This window comes from Rattus norvegicus, chromosome 4 (genome assembly GCF_036323735.1).
Source record: "Rattus norvegicus strain BN/NHsdMcwi chromosome 4, GRCr8, whole genome shotgun sequence".
NCBI classification, from domain to species: Eukaryota; Metazoa; Chordata; class Mammalia; order Rodentia; family Muridae; genus Rattus; species Rattus norvegicus.
In genome coordinates, this window is record NC_086022.1 from 131219975 (window position 1) to 131228582 (window position 8608).

General features: G+C 46.4%; 1 protein-coding gene across 4 annotated transcripts in view; it reads right to left on the reverse strand.

Annotated features, from left to right (window-relative positions):
* The window catches only part of Tafa4 (TAFA chemokine like family member 4), a 233867-nt gene extending 225809 nt beyond the window's left edge, over nucleotides 1–8058 (reverse strand). For 2 of the 4 annotated variants that reach the window (XM_063286715.1, XM_063286713.1), the window contains exon 1: nucleotides 7755–8037. The gene's annotated coding sequence lies outside the window, so the exon portion shown is untranslated. Of the gene's footprint in view, nucleotides 1–7754 lie in introns of all 4 variants that reach the window. The other 2 variants (NM_001134700.1, XM_039108378.2) reach the window with 2 other exon arrangements.
* Between the last annotated feature and the right edge of the window lie 550 nt (nucleotides 8059–8608).

Genomic DNA, 8608 nt, shown 5'->3' on the forward strand with positions numbered 1-8608 from the left:
AAGCCAGTCACAGGAGGACAAATATCGTTCGGCCCCACTTACAGGAGGTACCAAGTGGAGTAGAATTCAGGGTCATCAAAAGTAGAATGGTGGATGGCAGCAATCATGGCACTGGGTAGGGAGTGCGGCTCAATGCCATGCATCAGTTTTATACAAAGAATGCCTCAGATAGAACGAGGTGGTGATACACCAGCACGGTTAAGATACTTAATGCACTGACATGTGGCCTTGAGAATGGCTAAAATGGTCAATGTTATGTCATTTCTGTTTTTTCAAAGCCCCCTCAAAAAAAAAAAAAAACAGCATATTCCAGACAACAACTTCAACACTAGCAATTGTCACTGCTCTTGTTTCTTTTAAAAGCTCAGTAGACAAATAGTTGTCACACATCCCCTAACATATAGAGTAAACACTCAGCTAGACATGATACTCCCAAACTTTAACCCCAACTGTCGGGAAGCAAAGGCAGGAAGATTGCCATGAGCTGACTTCGAGGCCAGTCAGGTCTACAGAGTGACTTCCAGAACAGTCTAGGCTACACTGTGCGACCCTATTTCCAAAACTCTCATGAAAACAAAAGACATTTGACATGCCCTATGCAGTCCAGTACCAAAATGTTGCTTTAAGTCCCTGCTGAGAGAGACTCCAAGTTCCTCAGACGCAAGGCCTAGCAGCTCCTGAGCTAGAACTAACCTGAATGCCTTCTCCCCTGAAGATAGATTTTGTGGTACCAAAAAGCACCATGCAAGCTTCCAAAGGAGAGAAGCAGCCAAAAGTCCTACCCAGCTATGACACCTATGATCCACAACAACAGCCAGCATGGCATGGTAACCCCAAAGGTACCATAGTGCCACACACACCTTGCTGGCAACCAAAAGCTCTCTTACTAGACTTAAGACCTGTTCACCAGGAGGGAGTTCATGCTACTAGAAATCTACCCAATCACTCAGCACTAGTGATGCCATGGATCTTGGAGGAGAGCCTACAAGCCACTACTGACTAAAATAGCGTCATCTCCAACTACTTTCTAAGTATTTGTCCTTGTATCCATGGGGAAGTGTAAGTCTCACCCTTCAACAAGGAAACTTCTCTTTATAACAGGCAGAGACCACTCCAGAAAACCACAACCAGTCAAAATGCAGAGGTGTGGAGCCCGGTCCCAATACATGAACCAGCACAGCCTTCAGTGCCCGAGGCTTGGGGATTGTTGCAGAGAAAGGGGCGTAGCATCCAGAGCACCAGCAGGGTTGAGGCAAGAGTGTGTCTCTTAGCAATGTCAAAGGGTAAGGATCAGCAACATGACTGCCTAGCCATGAGCTGAACAAGAACAACAGACAGGAGGCCCCGACCTCCTCAAAGGACTACAGGTGACCAAGAAATGCTGAGACAGGAAGAAGTCTTCCCTAGGGAAGAGCACACCAATTTGACACTCAATATCAGATGGTTAGCCCTGAAAACATACATACATACAAGTAACATTGCCCAGACTGAGCAGGTTATATTTAGAAATCTATATGTGTATACACAGGCATGTAACAAAAATTAGCAACAAAGGAGGTCTTGAATTTGGAGAGTTGGGAGGTCATGTGGGAGGATCTGGAGGGGAAAATGGCAGAGGGGACTGATGTGATTACACTATAGTCTCAAAAATAAGAGAAGGGGGTGGGGAGAGAATCCACCTGCTCTCCCCACTCTCATTGGCAGTGACTTCTGAACCCTGCAGGGAACTGTCACAATGTTAGCCAGTTTCCTAAATCTCCTCAGCCGCACATCAACGCCTAAGTTTTGAGACGGGGGGGGGGGAGGGGGGGTTGAGCACATAAGAAAGATGAGATTGGTACCAAGGGACACAGGCAGGGCCATCTTCCAGCTTGCTTAATGCAGCTCCGTGCTCCTGACAGGCCCTATGGTCTGCAAAGAACAGGGAAGAATTTGAAAGAGGTGCGAGTTCGGTATCCTGGGAGGAACCGGCCTATAGTAAATAATTTTATGGGCATTTTGATTTGTGTGTGCATGAATATTTGCGAGTGGGGAGGGGCAGTTTGTGCGTACTGAGAAGACATTAATTCAAAAATAGAGATGAAGAGAGCCCTATTCGTCCTGCAAGGCGCTTGCATCATCGGCTCTGAAAGCAAAGAGAGAGAAGGCAACAGATGTTCGCATTGCAACCCGCAGGCCACAGGAAGAGCTGCCACCTGCTTTCATCAGCAGTGAAGACTACTCACCCCCTGCCCCATCCACGATTCCTTGCTCCCACTGATAGATGCAGAAAAGAATGCACCCCAATAACATTTTCTCCAGATTCCCTGAAACATCTCACTGTACCAGATCCAGCCTTCGGGCTGTTTATAATCTTGAACACCACAGCTAGTTTTGATACCAAACTTGACTTCTTCAGCAAACATGAATTACTACAGGTCGGGGCAGCGGCACACACCTGCAACCTCAGCACTCAGGAGACCGAGGTGGGAAGAGTGCTGTGCGTTCAAAGCCTGCCTGGGTTATATAGTGAGTTCACGACAGCCGGGGCTGTACTGTGCGAACCTTGTTTGAAAAGCCAAAAGTTGAGTGGGCTAGTGATAGAGTGCTTGCCTAGCATGCACGAGGTCCTAGGTTTGGATGCCTAGCCCTACCCCGCCTCACTACCTCCCCCCCATCCAAAATTAAATTAAAATAATAATAATAACAATAATAATAAATTAGAAAAAGATTTTCGAATTTCCTTTTAGCTTTTGGGTATTGGATAACTAACTGTGGTGGCACAGCTACAGCCATGGAAGAGAATGGCTATCCTCCCCTCAGCTGACTGTCTACCCTTCCTCAGCTAGATCCAGAGCATCTCTGAGCCTTACAGAACACTCCCATGGCCAAGAGGGGGCCTGCAGACCGCATGATGTGTCCTCCCTCCCAGCCATGACATCACCAGCGTCCCTCCAATGGGCACTGCTGAATAAACAAGGTGGGGAAGGGGATGGTAAAATGGTTGAGTCTCAACAGCTGCATGTGGATCAAAACTGAGGAGAGAAATGGAAAGAAATTCATCAAAATGTAAAAAAGTGCATGTCTCCGTCCTTAGCAGGGCAAAGTAGGCATTTAACCTTCCTTTCTGTATTCATCCAGAGTATTTGAATTTTCAACTCCAAGCATGCATTGCCTTTGTAATTTATGGAACAGATTTTTTTTTTAAATTAAAGCCAGGGGTAACCAAAGATAAAACTTGCCCAGTCAGTAAGAGCCCTGGGATCCCTGTCCCAGCCCTGAGAAACCCCACCGTTAGCTGAAGAGCTACTGGTAGCTGTTGGCTGCTGGAGGACAGACTATCCATTTTCTTCAGGAATGTGGCCCTGGTAGCTTGTCCATGCTTCTGTGGATAGTCTTCCATAGGTACAGGCAGCACTGATTGGTCTCGGTGAGTCAAAGTCAAAGACAAGAGGTTAGGAGGGGGAAATGGTAGAGGTAGACTGTAGGAGTGGTTGGATTAGGGATACATATGAGGAAAATACATTGTATCTCATATCCTTAAACTCAGCACTGGAGAGGCAGAGGCAGGGAGATGCCTGTGAGTTTAAGGCAAGCCCATCCTACATAAAGAATCCCAGGCTAGCCGGGGTACACAATGAGACGCTTTCTGTAATTAATTAAGTAATTAATTAATTAATGTAAAAGTCTGTGATTTGAAGTCCAATGAGTCACCGGCAAACAACTATGCTGTACAAAAGAAATGTGGATGTCCAGGCAAAGGAGGACATAAAAGTGAAGAAATGAGATTGAAATTTCAAAGACCACTTAAGGGCATACAGTACAAATGAGAGAGTGAATCCAAGCCGATGCAATGGCCGTAAATGTAATAATAATCGCTGAGAATTCCACCTTGAGATTTTTAAAATGATATTTATTGTATTTAAATTGGTGTGCATGTGTGCACGCGTGCATGTATGTGTGTGTGAGTGCTTGTGTGTGCGTGTGTGTGTGTGTGTGTGTGTGTGTGTGCATGTGCGTGTGTGGTCAGAAGACAGCTTATAGGCGTCTGCTCTCTCCTTCCAGCATGTGGGCCCATAGAGCTCAAACTCAAGCCGTCAGGCTTGGCAGTAGGTACATTTACCAAATGAGTTATCTTGCCAGCTGTCCACCTTCAGATCATTACTGCTGCAGAAGTGCGCAAGGTTTTCTTAGCTGAGCCATACTTGTTCAGTGCCATTTTTTATTTAACAACAACAAAAAAAAAAAAAAAACTCCAATGTTTTATCTTCATTATTTTAAAATCATTAATTTTTTTCTAAGCTGGACACTCTCTTCATATGCGTTAGCAGTCAGTATTCAATTTCAAAAAGGGAAATGGTTTGCCCGTGACTCCATTGCCTGTTGAGTAAAAGCACCTCCTTTTGATTTGTCAGGTTGTCATGTTGTTAACAAGCCCCGCCCCCATATCGGATGCCACCAGGCTTCCGAATTAAAGTCATTTGTGTTCACACTAACGACCTACTATGGTAAGATCTTGACGTTGTGCACACAGGTGTCACAGCCCAGTGCCTGGTTTTTACCACTCAATGTCCCAACAACTGAGGCGAGCTAGTGAAAGAAAGCTACAAGGATCTCTCAGCAAAGAGCCAAGAGAAGGGTCCCGCCACGGCATAGAAACTTCTTCGTGTAAGTCTTTCTTGGAGCAGACACTGGGCTGAGAGTCAGACTCCAGGATCCCAATCCAGGCTCCCTGTATACATACTACACTGGGATCAAGACTTACTACCTCCTCCCTCTAAAAGCGGAGCTCAGAACTACTCTCCAGATTTGCAGTTACAGCCTTTGCATATTTCCTCAAACCGGAATGCATAATTAAGTTCCTATTTGAATAAAAGGGAGGGGAAACACCTCTTGGACAGGCTTTATAGAGGAAAGTGGACTGAACTTAAATGTCGATCATAAAACTGCAAGTTATTTTTATTTTTACACAAATATCAAATAGACGGGAGGACAGAGTTAGTGGTCTCTTGGGAGAAGTGGTTATGCTGCAGAGCGAGAATTGAGCAGGCTATTAGAAATGCGACTCCACGGGACGGTTCTCCAAGGCTGAACCACCTAAGGCTCTGACACTGGCTTTGCGAAATAACATTTTCAAACCAAATACTTATGAAGTGAGGAAGGCGACCAAGAGTGTCGCACATGGCGTGGCACATGGCTTTGCTTGTCTCCTATTCTCAGTCCCGAGTCATCTTCAGAGAAGATAACTTAAGTCCGAATGATCAAATGTAGGCCTTGAAGTCATCTTGTGAGCCTGGATGACCTAGCACCAACTCCCGTGATACAAACACATGTATGCAAACAACTCAGCCCATTCACTTGCTGCAGCATCCGTTTACTGTGACGTTTCCTCATCCTTGCAAGGAAACAGCCACAGAGGGGCTGAAAACTCCCAAAGAGAAAGGAGAAATAAAGGGAACATATGCAAGTTCTAATGAGATCATGAACCCCCAACTGGAGAATTTTATCATTAGGCTAAGCCATAGAACATAGAAACTTCCCCAAACTCTACAACCAGGCAACTAATTGGAGAGTTGGAAAGAGTCAAAAATGACTCCATTGCCTTACCACAGGCAATCTAGGATTCCGAACCCAGTATACTCACTATGATAGGGTGATTTTGGTCAATGCAAGCTCAAATCAGGCAGAGGATTGGCTACTGATGACATCATAACATTGGTTAATTCCCCAGTGAATACAGTTTTAATATCATATGCATTAATATATCATTTACATAACAAAGTATTGTAATAAGTGTATCAGTAAGTGAGAGGTGCAGATAAAAACTATTAACAAAGGCTCTGTGACACAGAAAAGGAGGTGGGTGTGGGGACAAAGCTGTTCTTTTTTGCTAACAGGAACTAGGTTACCAAACAATACACACCTCAAAAAAGATCACAAAATGAATATTGAAATCCAAGTTACCTAGAACAGTCCAGTACTAGAAATATCAGAGGCTGAATAAAGAATATTCAGTAGCAAAGAGATATTCATAGGTATATTTTGCAATGGGGTGAAATAATACAGCCGGCAAACTGCTGTTCTGGAGAACTTTATGACAGCTAACAGGGAAAACAAGACTTAAAAACATGACTTAAGTCTTCCAACACGCTGTGACACGTCAAAGGGTAGTTAGTACTGAGCGAAGAGAGCAAAGTCTAGAAAAGCAGAATGAGAGAGGAAGCTAGGGAGGAAACCTTGAAACAGAGCCATCGATCAAGCTATTCAAACAAACTATTGATCAAAAAGCATCCGCACCTAGAAAGCTCTGTGCACCAATGAACAGAGCCAAATCTCTGAGTCATTTGAGAGAACATAAGTCACCATCAGTTGGAGAGATTCTGGAAAGTACTTTCACCATCTTAATAAGACCTGTATTTCCAATCCAAAGGACACAGGCTTGAACCCTGACTTGTGACTCTCAAGTTAGCAGAAATGCTCTTCATCCAAGAATCGGTTGTAGACTTCTTCAAATCAAATCAAATGTCTGTTTTAAAATAACCAAGCCGTAAATACTAACTGCGTTCTCAGATTGCCACTCCTAAATTATATTGGGTTTTAGTTGCTGTTTGGTCTTTTATTTGTTCGCTTGTAGCAAGGATGTTTCGACAGAGCTTAGTCACTGAGGGCACAGGTTTCGGCTGGAGTCAGCAGATGGGCTAACCCTGTATCAAGGGTATTATAGAAAACAGCAGACTAAAGAGCCGATGGAAATACCCCCTCTCCCACTGCTGCTGCTGCCAAGCAGGGCTTTGTCTGTCACATCATATTAACTTTGCTCTTCTCGGAGGGAAGGCCATTAAAAAGTTAAAAGGAAAAGGAGTTTGGGGATCGGTATGCTTCACCAAAAGGGATACTTCAATCCCGGTGGGGGTTGACACATGGCTGCTACTCCGAGAGTCTGTGAACTTGTACATATACATATTTCTGACTGATTCATAACTCAACTAAGCTTTCTCAACAGGGCATGTGGAGCCCTCGGCGTTCAAGAGAAAAACACACTAGCACACGACCTAGAGGCTTGTGGCTTGGGCTGCCTCCCAAGGTGCAGGCTATCAAGTCCCAATTCCCTGAGGACAAGCTTGGGTTAAAGACGCCCTGTGGTGCGAGACAAGTGGCCATGCGACTGGAGCAAGAGGGAAATAAATGTCGAAACAAGGAGAGACGCTTGCTGCTTTGGTGGACAAAGCCAAGATGCCTCACCAGAACTCTGAAATCCTCCCCCTGTTAACCACTTGTGCTCCCAGTCAGCCCAAGCCTGGCTAGCAGAGGTCCTGGAACCACCCCACCTGCTTCCTCTTGCTAATACTTGTAAGGACCCCTGCTCCAACGCAAAAGGATGAGACCTCGAGACCAGCATGGCCAGTCAGATCCCCAGTTCATGGAGTGTTCGCCCTGCGACTACTCACTCCAATTCATCAAGTGGCTGCCTCAGTATCAGTGCGACTCCAGAGTCTCTGAAATCGCAAATTGGAAGCGGCTGCTACCCGCCATCCCTACTCTCGTAACCCCTCGCTGCACGTATCCTTACTTCTCAGTGTCTCTTCCAACTTTAGGATGCACGCGGCTGATTCAAGTACTTCCCCCTGCTTCCTGCTAAATGCCGGAGTGACCGAGCCTAGTTAAACTGAAATTAGCCCCAAAGACCATTCCTGCCTCTGAGACCATGCTTAAGCCTGTGTTTCAAGGCTGCTCCAACCCCTGCTCCCGCCAGCTCTTCCTCAGCCCATTCTTACTAGTCTAGAAAGAGTAGCCGAGTCAGATCCGGGAGTCCAGAACGAACGCTGATCACAGCACTGAAGCCAAAGGATGCTCAGCTGGCCGCTTGCCCACAAGAGCCTCTGGAACAGCCCATCGCCCTCTTAGTACGGCCAAAAGTGGGAAAAGTTCCGGTGCTGCTGCAAAGAGAAGCCGAAGAGACCGTGGGAAGCGCGGTGTTTTAAAGGAGAAACATTGTCCCAGCCAGCTCCCGGAAGGTGCAGACAGCCCTGCGCGCCCAGCAAGTGCGCCCCGTCCAGGGTGGCTACAGGCTAGCTGTGCAGAAACCAGCCCAGAGCTAGCTGACCAGGAGGAGCCCGGCTGGCCGCTGACAGCGCTGATTGGCCAGGCTGCCCGATTGCCCGCGCCCTTGTCAAACCCCGCGGTCCACGTGGGCCTGTCCTCTGCCCCCCCCATCCTCCTCCCCGCACCTCCCCACCCTACTGCTGAGTGCGCCTCTCCCGAGCGCCTCGCTGTGGCCACTACTCTGCAGGTGCTGGAGGAAAGGTGTTGATTCTTCTGAACACCTGAGAGGCAAGTTAAGCCCTGTATAAGGTAGGAGAATTTGGGGATCAGCTCCCAGTTGAAACCATTGCCTCCACAGAGGATCCACTACAGACTGCGAGCAGGCATCCTCTAACGTGTGCAAAAGCAATCTGGCTGCATTTGTGATGACTGGCTTTGCGTGAGAAAAGAGAAAACTTGACACACATGTTAATAGCTAAATAATTTTTAAAAAATAATAGTACTATTTTAATGGGGCTGATTGCCTAAGCATGACAGAGACCAGCAGTGCATAAAACCAGAGGCGGTGATGCAATCTGTGACCCTA